This window comes from Elgaria multicarinata, chromosome 2, assembly GCF_023053635.1.
Source record: "Elgaria multicarinata webbii isolate HBS135686 ecotype San Diego chromosome 2, rElgMul1.1.pri, whole genome shotgun sequence".
Taxonomy (NCBI): domain Eukaryota; kingdom Metazoa; phylum Chordata; class Lepidosauria; order Squamata; family Anguidae; genus Elgaria; species Elgaria multicarinata.
In genome coordinates, this window is record NC_086172.1 from 62,723,925 (window position 1) to 62,736,950 (window position 13,026).

The 13,026-nt window shown below is 39.6% G+C and overlaps 1 protein-coding gene across 3 annotated transcripts in view; it reads left to right on the forward strand.

Annotated features, from left to right (window-relative positions):
- Positions 1–13,026, forward strand: part of NCKAP5 (NCK associated protein 5) — a 640,533-nt gene that overhangs the window by 553,272 nt on the left and 74,235 nt on the right. The gene's annotated exons all lie outside the window — the stretch shown is intronic.

Below are 13,026 nucleotides of genomic sequence, written 5' to 3' on the forward strand. Positions count from 1 at the left end.
AGAGGGAATATGAACCCAACCCATTTCATCAGGAGATTTGCCAAAAGTGTCACTGGGCTTTGGGCAGGGTAAATTGGTTTTCCCCTTGTTTTTCTTGGGCCAACATCCAGCTCCCAAGTTTAATGAATTGTTTGATCTCTTGCTTGGATCATATAGTTGGCTTTAATGCCCCAACATAAATAGCAAGCATAGGGGATGGATCTCTCTGATACTTAGAACCAACCCCTGGTCCACGCCATGAAATGGAGATGTTATTTGGATGTGGCACATATGTGGGCATGCTTTTCTCAGAGTTTCTCCTATTATGAGCAATCTCTTTGAAGGAATGGTCCCTATTATACAGCTTTGGTGAGTGACTAATGACCTTCTTTTGTTGCACCACTTCTGGATATAAATAATTAAAATTGGTTCTCCATGCCTGCGTGTGCTTACCCTGCTTAAAAAAATACATTGCCACTCTGAAAATGAGAGAGAAAATTCCCCAAAACTTGGCAGCATTGCAACAGAAGAACATTCTTACCAGGTCAGACTATTTGTATATCTACTCCAGTATTGTCCATTCCGGTCTTCCCCAGCCTGGTTTAACACAGCATATAAACTATGGCATTTGCTACAGCAAGATGTAGTGATGGCTACCAGTTTGTGTGGCTTTAAAAAGGGGTTGGATAAATTCCTGGAGGAGTAGGCTATCAATGGCTACTCATCCTGATGGCTATGTGCTACCTCCAGTATCATAGGCTGTAAGATATACACCAGTTGCTGGGGAAGATGGGTGGGAGGTGCTGTTCCACCATGTCCTTGTTATGGGTCCCTGGCCGACGGCTGGTTGGCCACTGTGTGAACAGAGTGCTGGACTAGGTGGACCCTTGGTCTGATCCAGCATGGCTCTTCTTATGCTCTTATGTACTTTCCTCAAGAAATCTTTGACAAGCTCCAGCCGTAGAGGAAAACATTTGGATAAGACACAGAAGGCAAGTTTGCACATCATGCTAAACCACCCTGAGATTAAGCCACCAGACTGGCTGTTTGCTGAACAAGCCATGGTTCTCCCGACAGATGATGAGGCACGTGGTGACTTGGTGTGGCTTCTTTCCCCTTCAGTTCTCCCGCCCACTCCTGGCAGATATCCCAGTTGTCTTTGCAGCACAGCCCCTCCTGGATCCTCATATTCCTGATGGCTGAGAGCTTCCACCCTATGCCAATTGTTACATAGCTGCGAAATCTACAAGTCGCAGAGCACAAGATCCCAGAGTGTTCTATTCCCTACAAAGGGGAAAGTCATTCCTATTCTCTCAGATCACTATCCATTTTCTGAGCAATTTTAATGTTGGCAACACTTCCACTCCCCCTGGGCTTTCAAAATTACGCAAATGGGTTAGGTTCCCCCCCCCCCCCGGTACTTTAGATTTTTACAAATGGGATCAATATTTTTTCCTTCACTTCTGCCCAAGTTCAGGATCACAATTTGCATTCTTACATTGTATCAGCATGTCAGCAGCTACTACAGTACCCGAGCATATTGATATACCTTCTGCACATCTAGTAATGCCACTTGTCAAATTCCCTAGTCAAAACATGTTGTAATAACAGCTGTGAAGTCTGAAACAAGAGGCTGGACAAGATGGGAGCTTTTGCTGGGGGTGTGATTATTGTGGGAGTATGTGGAGTTTATTTCTGCTTTGTCAATTTAACTGTCAATGAAGCATGCATATAAAGTAGGAAACATATGCTTTGCTGCAGACCTGTGAATGTGCGCACTTGCGCTGCACTAAATAAAAGTTTAAAAAGTTTTTAAAATTAAAAAAAGAAAATCCATTTGCACAATTTTAAGGAACAAAACAGTATTTTTAAAGACCTGCCAATGCAATAGGGTATTTGCCAAGTGTCAGTGCAGTACCTGTGAAGGGACAGACATTGACAGTATAGGAGGACGGTGAATGGTAGCAGCATGAGCAAGGTCCCAAGGAGCGGCTGGCAGGGTTTTCAACACTCTTGCCAGGCGGCTGTCTCGCTGTTTTAAACAACCCTTGCTGAAGAGATTCTGCTGGGTTCAGACATCACAACAAAACACGCAGAAAAGAAGCCACTCTTAATAACTCTACAATAAGAGATAGGTTCTCAGGGTGGCTTGTTTGTGAAAAACAATGGAACAGCTGCACTGGGTTTGGATGTTACGCTAAGCCTCCATGATGACAACCCACTGTAGCTTAGTGTGACATGTGAACCAGTTTTTAGTCTCAGGCCATGGCTAGACCAGGGGGTCAGAGGGTGACAATCTCGTGATTTTATGATTGTGAGATCGTTGCTCTGGTTTACACGTGGTGCGCGACATCACGGCCACCATTTTGTTGTTGTTATTAAAGGAGAAGGAGCACAAGAGCGCTCGTTGGAAAATGGTGTTACTTGCGAGGAGCCGGGACAAACTGCGATGCCTACCCACACTTTCTGTGGTCTCGAGATCATCCCAAGACCGTGGAAAAAGCGGGATTAAAGGGTAGAGATCATCCCTCCCTGCTCCCAGGATCCCTTGTGTGTCATGTGGGGACACAGGGATGATCCTGGGACAATCCCGGGATATAGGCCTGGTCTAGCCATGGCCTCAATGGGAGATGCTTAGATTGGTATATGGTTGACAGCATTAGCTAATATGCAAGTTTAATAATAGCTAGTGAATTTCAAGTATGTCACTGTGGTGTTATATCCTAATCAAGCGCTCTTTGTTTTGTTAAATTTTGTGTGTAAAGTGCTGTTCCCATTCACTCTTTTGTTCAATTTAAATGTATTTTGGTGAGATTGAAATGGCTTCTTGTATTAGCCTTCTCTAAAAGGACCCTGAAGAGACAGTGCAATGCATAGCAATAAGCATATGAGCTATTATCCCAGACAAGATACCTTCATGAGATACTTTTATGGCTGGGGGAACCTTGAGTCACCAAACAGCTATCATGCAACACATCTAAAGTTATTAATATAGAAACTGCAAGAGCCCAGAACAGAATCTTTAACTCTTAACTTTCCATCCATATGCACTATCTGCCATCTCATGTCTCATTTGAAGTATAACTTGTCTATTTGATTCATTCATATGGATAGGCTATACATTCCCTGAAATCTGGCTCCATATAAAGAAGCTATAACTAATTATCTTAGCTGCATTGGGCTGCCTCCAAGAGTGTCTGTCCGCCATTGCAGTGGCATTTGCTAGCCAAACATATACCTCCCAATCTGTTTTGAATGGTTGTGGGCCCTTCTGGAGCAGCATGGGGCTTACGTATATGGGGGATGAAGGAGAGGAGAAGTCTTGTTGGATGAATAGAAGTCCACTCACATAACAGTGGATGAAGCCCATTCTTCTTGCATTTAGGCCTTAACTAGACCTAAGGTTTATTCCGGGATCGTTCCGGGTTCATCCCTGTTCATGTAAATGACACACAGGAGATCCCAGGAGCAGGCAGGGACGACCCCGGGATGATCCTGGGATAAACCTTAGGTCTAGCTAAGGCCTTTGTTGCAGAAGGAAGGATATCAAGGAATCTCTTTCAATACCTCCTATGTGTACCTATCTTCTAACTTGAATGTGAACATAAATTTAAAATAATCCAGTAATGTAATTTTATTGTATATATATTTATACAGCATCTTCCATGTGTGCAGGAACATAAACAAGTCAGGTCCCTGAACATAGGAATTTATAGTATACATTTCATCACTTTGAGAGGCTGGAGACAGTACAGTTGTGTTTAGCATGACAGTACAGTTGTGTTTAGCATGATGCACAGTTTCCTCGGTGCATCATGCTAAACACAAAAATATACAGCTCAGACTTATGGTGCTAACTGACTTTAGAAAAATGTATATTCCATTTAAGGATTAAAGAAAATGATCAAGGAGAGACTTTAGGGAAGCCGAACTGAAATCCAAAATATGATCAGAAATATAGTTGTTTGTGTCAGAATTAAAAACAAAGTATAAGTTATTGATACTTCTCTTATACCAACCACTTTTTTTAATCATTATTTTCTCTTTCCAGGAAAAACTCTGCAAACACTTCTGCAGTTTAATTTATAAGCAATCTGATCAGAAAAGAAACGTCTCTCTTTCACATACCTTTGTTAGTGTAGGTACCTTATTTAGTGAAAATGTTGAACTGAATTCAGTGGATCTTGAAATGTTCTTGAAATTGAGGGTTGTTCGTATTGTATAGCTGTGATTTTTTTCTTTTTTTTAGAACACACCTTTAGATTCATTACAATGATAGGAAGTCAAAGATGAAAAATAAATTTCAAGGGGAGACAGGATTGTCTTGATAAGAGAGTTTCACGTATAACTTGCTTAATAGTAATAAAGAGGCGAAGGCTATAAACAGTAGGTTTAGAATGAAGTTTCAACACTTAAAGTAACTTTGTTTATGGCAACAAAATCTTGTGTAAAGGCTTTTCTTTCAAAAGTTCCAGTATTACATAATTCAGCATTACAGCCATTCAGTCCTCCGATGCATTCTCATTTAAACAGCAACATTAAACAGGCAAGGAGAGTATCATAAATTAATGTAAATAAGTCCTTATCTGCCCACCCAGTTGTTTATTAAGTAATAAAGACCGCGGTGGATTTAAGTAGTGACAATATAATGCTACCTCCACATATATGAGAGAAGGCTTACTTCTTATGAGGACATACTTGTGACAGCTGCTGTACTTTTCCTAATAAGTGTATTCATCTTAAGTATAACTATATTCATCCTGTAAGAAAGTTTGATTAAGTTGTAAGCCATAGTAATGGACAGGTAGAAAATCAGTGGGGGGAAAATAGAGAGATCAAAGCTATCTGAAATGTCAGTTATAGGTCATTCATATTACATCTTTTATAAGCTGGATGCTCCTGTTCATTTTTCCAGCCCCTCCCCTCCCCCTCTCCCTGGCTGTCTTCCCCCTCTCCAAGCTTCCAGTAAGCATCCCATGGGCACTAAGCATGCACTGTCCTCTTTCGGCGCGGGGTGTGTGTGTGGTGGATTTCCCCCCTAGTTCTTTTCTTCTACAGTTGATTTCTACTTCCACAAACCTTGAGATTCTTTCAAGCCTGCTGATATCTCCCTCTTGTGTATGGGTGGTTGTGTTTCAGCTACATGTGGGTAAGCACTCAAAGAATGCTTTTTGTTATTAGTGAGTGAGTGTATTTCTCCACTTGGTGATCTATGGGATAATCCTTGGACAGTAGCACTATAAGCATCTTTAGACGAGAATAATAATAATAATAATAATAATAATAATAATAATAATAATAATAATAATAATATATTTCTTACCCACCTCTCCACTTGGATCGAGGCAGGAAACAACAGTGAATATAAAACATTAAAAACGGATTAAAAACATAGCATACTTGATTAAAACATCCTAAAAACATCTAAAATTTCACTGGATAGGCCTGCCGGAATAGATCAGTCTTTATTGCTTTTTTGAATGCTAAAAGACTGTCAAGTTGACAAGCATTTTATCGCACGCTTATGACTGTCCACTCACGGATATTCACAGGTCATTTTGATGACACAGCAATCTTCCTGTGCATCTCCCACTTCTTCTGTTGAAGAACACCCGGAAAACCCATTTATTGTTGGCTCTGATGATAATTGGCACCACTTCCTGCTGTGTGCAAGGCAAGCTGCACTACAAAAACTGAATGGGCCACATGGTCACTACTTGCTTATTCTTTCTTCCCTGTGTGAAGAATGAGGAAGCTGATCATTCCTATTGTGGGAGAAGCAGGAGGCAAAGTGATGGTAGTGAAATGTGATTGAACGTCCTCCCTGCCATCTGAAAACACTCTATTGCTAGTATTGTATGGCAACTGTTGCCCCTGATTCTGACAATCCCAGTTTATTTGTTTGTTTATTGTACTTTTAGACTGCCGAGTAGCAAAATTTATCTGGGTCATGTACAGTTGATTGCTGAATGCTGTGAAGGTATCAAGTCTCACCAACCAGTCTTTGATCCCAGAAAGGGTATTTTGGAATCACTTTCAGTATTCCAGCAGCAGAGATAGCAACAGGCCAAACTCTAGCATGGAAGGCAGACTGTGTATCTGGTACCCTGAAGTCTTCTGTCTCTGACCCTAGTCAGCAGATGGAGTCATAAACTCAAACATGCTCCTACTAAAAGGCCATAATTTTGCTGAAATCAATGCTTTCAACCAAATTCAATCCTATTGATTGCGATACAACTTCAGTGTAACCAACTTTATTTAGATCATAACCAATGTATTTTTACAATAATAATAAAATGCTTCAGTATATTCAAAGTTCTTAATTCTTACAAGAATATTATAAGGCCAGTGTTCTTCCTATATGGCATATTAGCTCATAAGATTTACAGATAGTGACTTGCTACCTGCTGATTTATGGCCAGGTCCAGATTTGAAGTAGGGACTATCCACCACCTCGCTCTCATCCTTAGCCAGCCCCCATGCTATATTAGCTTTTTCCTGTCACTGAATGAAGCCTTGGAACCAAATGACATGTCTTAGTATTGTTGTTTTGACTTTGTTCTGATCGTGGGTATCCAGTTGCTGTCCAGTTAGTTTTAAAAGTATGAATTTACCTCCTCTGTGCCCATTACAATATTCACTTTTGCCACAGTAACAAAGGTCTGTGTTTGTTAGTTTACTGTTTGGCTTCTAGCTTTTAAGGTTTTGCAGTGCTCTTCAAATATACTCACATGCACTGCATGGAAAGGAAGGAGATGATTAACGAGGTCTGTGCATAAAATCTGGCATGTGTCATACCGTAATGTCGCTGTTAAGCCTGACATATTTGAGTAAATACCATTTACATTAGAAAGATCTAAGTAACTAAAAGTCAGATTAGGTGAGTGCTTTAATGAATTATTGAGATAGAACAGAATCAGGAACAAAATTAATGGGATTAAATGACAAAATACAAATCAGCCTCACGATGTTTGCCTTTACACTAGCAAGGAGTTGGAGGAGGGAAAAAATAATCTAAACAGTCTTCCTATATAAAACAAGGATCTATCTGCAATAGATATGTTTGTTGACCCCTCTCCAAAGTAATCCCTTATCAAGAAACCTTGAGAATGTAACATATCAATGTCAGTTTTAATTTCTTTCATCAACCCTTTTGATAAAAAATGAGAAAAATCATTTAGCAATCTTCTTATCACAGTCATAATATCAGAACTATTCATTTTTCACATGATCAGAAAGATAAAGAGATAGCATTTGCTTTAAAGAAAACTATAGAATCCCTAAATGTCTTTACAAGCAGACATAGTAGGTTGCCAGCTGTGAAAACACTGTCAGACAAAACCAGTAGCACTGAATCAATTTCCACTCTCTTTCTGGTGTGGCTTTTTTTTTTTTAAGTCTCTATTGAGGTGTTATAGTTTGATAAGAAGAATGGCCGCAGATCAAGTTTTTCAGCACAATGCTACATGTAATCACACATTTTCTAGCACTTCCAGAGGGAGGTTTTCCCCCATAGACAACCAAGTTTAAAAAAATGTATTAGACCAAAGAAGAACATGTGTATACACAAGCATCATTCTTTGTAGTTACCAGTTCATGATTTTTGAAGAGAGAACTAGAAGAATTTGAATACCTGATAAAAGAGTTTCTTATATATCTGTTATTTTAAGGAATAGTTCTTCATTTATGAACTATTTAGGGATGATTAATGAATGGTTCCTAGTGATAGAGCATAGAGCTAAGTGGAATCTACACTATGGCCATAGCTAGTCTTAAGGTTTATCCCTGGATCATCCAGGGGTCAAACCTGTTCATCTAGGTGACACACAGGAGATTCAGTGCTCGGGCAGGGGCGAACCCTGGATGATCCCAGGATAAACCTTAGGTCTAGCTGTGGCCATTGTCTTTGAAGAGAAAAGCAAGAACATAGCATCTTCTTGTTTTGAAAGTCAGTTTTATTTGTTTTATTTATCTTTTTAAAAAAAAAAAAAAAAACCCAGCTTTTTATTAATGATTTCACGATGGTTTATAAAAATGAAAATAAAAAGTAAACAATAAGCACATACAAAACAACCTGCTGATGAAAGCATGGTAAAATGTCAGAGAGTTTGAAATACTTTAAGTAGTAAAAATGTTGGGTCATAATAATTAAAGAGAAAGCATGAAATAAGAATTCCATGAGACCACGTTTAATGGGATGGATTGCCCCACCCTTTGTCTCTTTTGGAATGTTCTTCTGGCATTCTGCTAATACAAGGGCCCATACGTTAGGTTTATCTACAAACCAGTAATTTTTTTACAGACTTCTCTCAAGGCTTCAGTCTGTCCTTCAAACCAGCACATGTGCGTGCTGTAGGTAGGGATTTGGGGTTGATTCTGAAAGAGAGTCTTGTGGTACCTTAAAGCCTAGTAAATATATTGTGGCATGAGCACTAGTGGTTTTAACAGCTGCATGAAGTAGGGTTTTTTTTTCTGAATTGGTGGATGGCATTATCCCTGGTGTCATTCGGCAAGCTCAAATAGCACCAGTAGAGCTCCCCCGAATCTTTCCATTACGTAAGCAGTTGCCCATTTTTCTTGTGCAAGCAGTTGTGCAGCAAGTTGCACAATGAGTTGCACAAACAGAATGTGCAGCCAAATGTGCAACTGGTTGCACATAATGCACAACCAGTTGCACAATCATGCTTGTGTAAATGTAATTTTAGTTGGATTCTCCTCTTGCGCATAGTGCAGGCCCCAGTTTCCACAAGCACAACATTATTTGTGCTAATGGAATGGCACAGTTGGATACTACCCTACACACATAGCAGAAAGTGTTTACAGAGCAGAGCCGAAAGGCCAAGGATATTCAAGAGATAGTGTTAGGTGTATCGCATTACTATGCAATTCAAACTTGATTGCAAGATCCAATCAGAGGGAGGGACTTAGCCCAGTGCTAAGGCACATGCTTTCCATACATAAGATCCTAGGTTCAGTCCCTGGCATCTCCAATTCGAAGGATTAGATAGGAGGTGATGTGAAAGATTTCTGCCTGAGCTGCTGCCAGTGAGAGAAGATAATATTGAGCTACTGTAGATAGACAATGCACAAAGAAGCTGGTATGGACACGTTCTGATTAACCAGAGTGGGTAGGCCCCGCTGGCGATAAATTAATACCGTAATACTAAGCTTTTGTCTATGCTTGTTGAGCCTGCTTTCTACAGTAAAAAATTATTGTTTTAATCAATTATATGTATTTAATGGTGTTTGCATTTGTGTTGTACCCCGCCTCAATCCAGAGGGAGAGGCAGGTAACAAATTTATTTATTTATTATTATTATTATTATTATTATTATTATTATTATTATTATTGAATTCGACTGGAGCCTCACTGTGAAGCCCGGGTAGGTGTCTTACAGCAGCAGCAACAAAAGTTTGTGGCACAATAAAAACTAACAATTTCATTGTGCAGGTTTTCTTGGCCACAGACAACTTTTATCAGTTGCGTGTAGTGGTTAGGTATGCATACTGTGGCTGCATTTGGACAAAATGATAAATTATGGTTTATTGTAAGAGAATTTATTTTTATTTATTTTATTTATTTATTACATTTTTATACCGCCGAATAGCCGAAGCTCTCTGGGCGGTTCACAAAAATTAAAACCATAATAAAACAACCAACAGGTTAAATACACAAATACAAAATACAGTATAAAAAGCACCACCAGGATAAAACCACTCGGCAAAAATTGATATAAGATTAAAATACAGAGTTAGAACAGTAAAATTTAAATTTAAGTTAAAATTAAGTGTTAAAATACTGAGAGAATAAAAAGGTCTTCAGCTGGCGACTAAAGGAGTACAGTGTAGGCGCCAGGCGGACCTCTCTGGGGAGCTCATTCCACAGCCGGGGTGCCACAGTTGAGCAAAGAGCCACACCAAGCCTTCCCCCCAGCAATCTTGATCAAGATTAAGGTTTTCCCATGGATAACACATGCATTCATGTGTTTGGGTGAATCAGCAATAAAATGGCAAATGCATTTCAATGTAAACAAGTTATGCACATTAAGATATGCAACTTCACATATATGCTGCTGGGATCCAGGTTGGTGGTGACCAAGAAAGAGAACTTGGGTTTGTGGTGGACACCTCATTGGAGATGTCAACTCAGTGTGTGGCTTCTATGAAAAAGACAAATTCACATTGAGCATAATTACAAAAGGAATTTAAAATAAAACTGCCAATATCATACTGCCCTTATACAATCTATAGTGCAAACATACATGGAAGACTGGTACAGTTTTAGTCACACCACCTAAAAAAAGATACTGTAGAGCTGGAAAAGGACAAGCAAAACATTGAAAGGGCTGGAGCAACTCCCTTTTGAGGAAAGGTCACAATGTCTGTTTAGCTTAGAAAAAAAAGTGAACAAGGGAATACATTCTAGAGGTGTACAAAATTATTCATAGAATGGGAAAAGTGGATAGGGCTAAGTTTTTCTCCCTCAACCATAATTCTAGAATCTGGGGTCATCCCATGAAGCTGACTGGGAGTAGGTGAGATTCAGGATATTAAATGAAGTACTTCTTCACACAGCTCATAAACTATGAAATTTGATACCACAAGATGTAGTGCTGGCCCCCAACATGGATAGCTTTAGAAGGGGATTATACCAATTCATGAAGGCTAAACCTGTCGGTCATGATAGCTATATGTTAAATCCAGTATCAAAGGCAGTATCCCTCTGCTGGGGAACATGGGCTGGAGGCTGCTGTTGCACTAATGCCCTACTTGTGTGCTTCCCACATGCAGTTTGTTGGACACTGTGTAGACACAATGTTGGACTAGACAACCATTTAGTCTGATCCAGGATTGCTCTGTGTGTGTGTGTGTGTGTGTGGATGTGGATGTGAATCTATTTCCTATTCCATCTACCACTAGTTTCACCCATCTCTAACCTAGAACATGATTTGGCTGTCAGCTTTCTACCACTATAGTGAAGTGGTTGTCCTTCTTGCTTTTACTGGTCATGATTTTAGACCTGTAAAGTCTTTCAGTTGGCCTAAATAATTTTGACTATCAGAAAGTGACATTAACAAAATCTTATCTAATAGGAAATTGGCTCCCATTATGGGTATCATCTGTGGTAGTGACTGGATGTTTAAAAAACTCTGTAAATACTTTGGGTAGATGCAGTTAATAGGAATTTTCTAAAATTGTGTTATGTCGAAATAACTGAACTTTAGGTTTGTACATATATAATCACTCTGTATGTAACTTGAAGATTATAGAAAATCCTATCCTTCTTGAATAATAAATATCTAGCATGCATTAGTATCTTCTAAATAATGTCAAGTTACTCTTCGTCACAGTCTAGTGAAGACAAATAATTGCTTTCTGCTTCTACGAGATAGTACACATAGCACTTGTCTAATTGCCAATTCTTCTACAGCATTACTCTGGCATGCAGTTTAGCTATCCCTCCTCTATGTAAAACTGAATAGTGTTGTGGATCAACTTCCTTGTTAGACATGGCATTTATTTATTTATGTCTTTATATATGGAACTATAAAAATCAGTATTCCAGAAAACCTATATTACTCTTTAAGTTAAATGCAGATACTTGTACTAAATAATGTTATGATGGATATATATAACTCCTGAATAATAAAAGATACACGTGGCATCCTAGATGTTAACACCATTTCACAATTTGAATGTTGGGCGACTGTAGACTTTATCACTTGTTCCTAAAAGGGAAAGAGTCAGTATTTGTTGGCTAGGTTCCATGTGTCCGTGTGCTGTAGAGATGAATATATGTTTAATGAGCTACTAACAGCCTAATTTTAAACATAATTGTGTCATTGCTGCTAAGTTCATTGAAACTTACATCCTTGTAAGGATGAATGGGACTGTCCTCTTTCAGGGTGGGGGCTGGATTTTCCCCCTAGTTCTTTTTAGGACTTCTCTTTGGTTCTTAGAAGCGATAGCGGAGCGGCCTGATTCACCTCCGTTACAGGCGGAGGAGAAGCAGATCGGGTGGCTAGCGAAGCATGGCAAAGAGAAGTGACTGAAAGCGAATAATTCACTTTTACACGGAGCGCTCCACCCGCCATTTTGGATTTTTTCCACATAGGATTGCATTGCAGAAAAGATTAGCATATAACTTTTTTGTTTTTCAAGCTACATCCTTGAAACTGAATGTGGTTAGAGAGTCCTGGGTGGGGGTCATTTGTGCCTACTTTCAGCAGTTTTCGTGCTGCAGTTTGCTTGCTATAATTTTTTTTAAAATAGGGTAAAAAAAAGCGGGAGGGGGTAACTTTTTTTGAAGCGATGAGAGGCAGATTCAACTTCCAATCGTGATCACCTGATGAAGCATCCTCCAATCCCAAAGTTTTTGTGAACCGCCCAGAGAGCTCCGGCTATTGGGCGGTATAGAAATGTAATAAATAAATAAATAAATAAAGTTGGAAGGGGGGATAAGCAAAACGGGATACTTAGTAACTTGGGATACTGGGAAACTTTTCTTTCTTAGTCTCTGAACGGACTTTTCCCAGTGTTTTTTGAAACAGTAGCCCCACCAAATGCACAAACACAACCTTAAATCATATACTAAGCAAATAAATAACAGATAGGAAACACAGCACTGCTACCCACCCTAACCTTGGTGAACAAATGAATAGATGTGGTGCAAGGGGATGAGGTCCCCTAGGGCATATGGACATGCCCAGTGCACTCCTGCCCTTGGAGGGTCATCAGAACCCTGCAAAGGTTAGCCAGTGAAGCTACATGTCTCTCATGAGTTGAAGTGTGCAGTAGCTTCTGAAAGACTGGTACCTAGACAGGACCAGTCAAATTGGCACAGTTCTCCCTCCCCCTGGGCACGTCCACTTTCCTCTCACCCCTCCTGTGTTTATTTATTTATTTATTTATTACAGTTATTATACACCCCATAGTCCAAGCTCTCCTGGCTTTCCCTCTTCAGTGAAGTCAGGCAGTTATTATTATTGTTGTTGTTTAATAATGGCTGTGATCACAGTGCAGTCAATCAACTCTGAAGCAAGGATC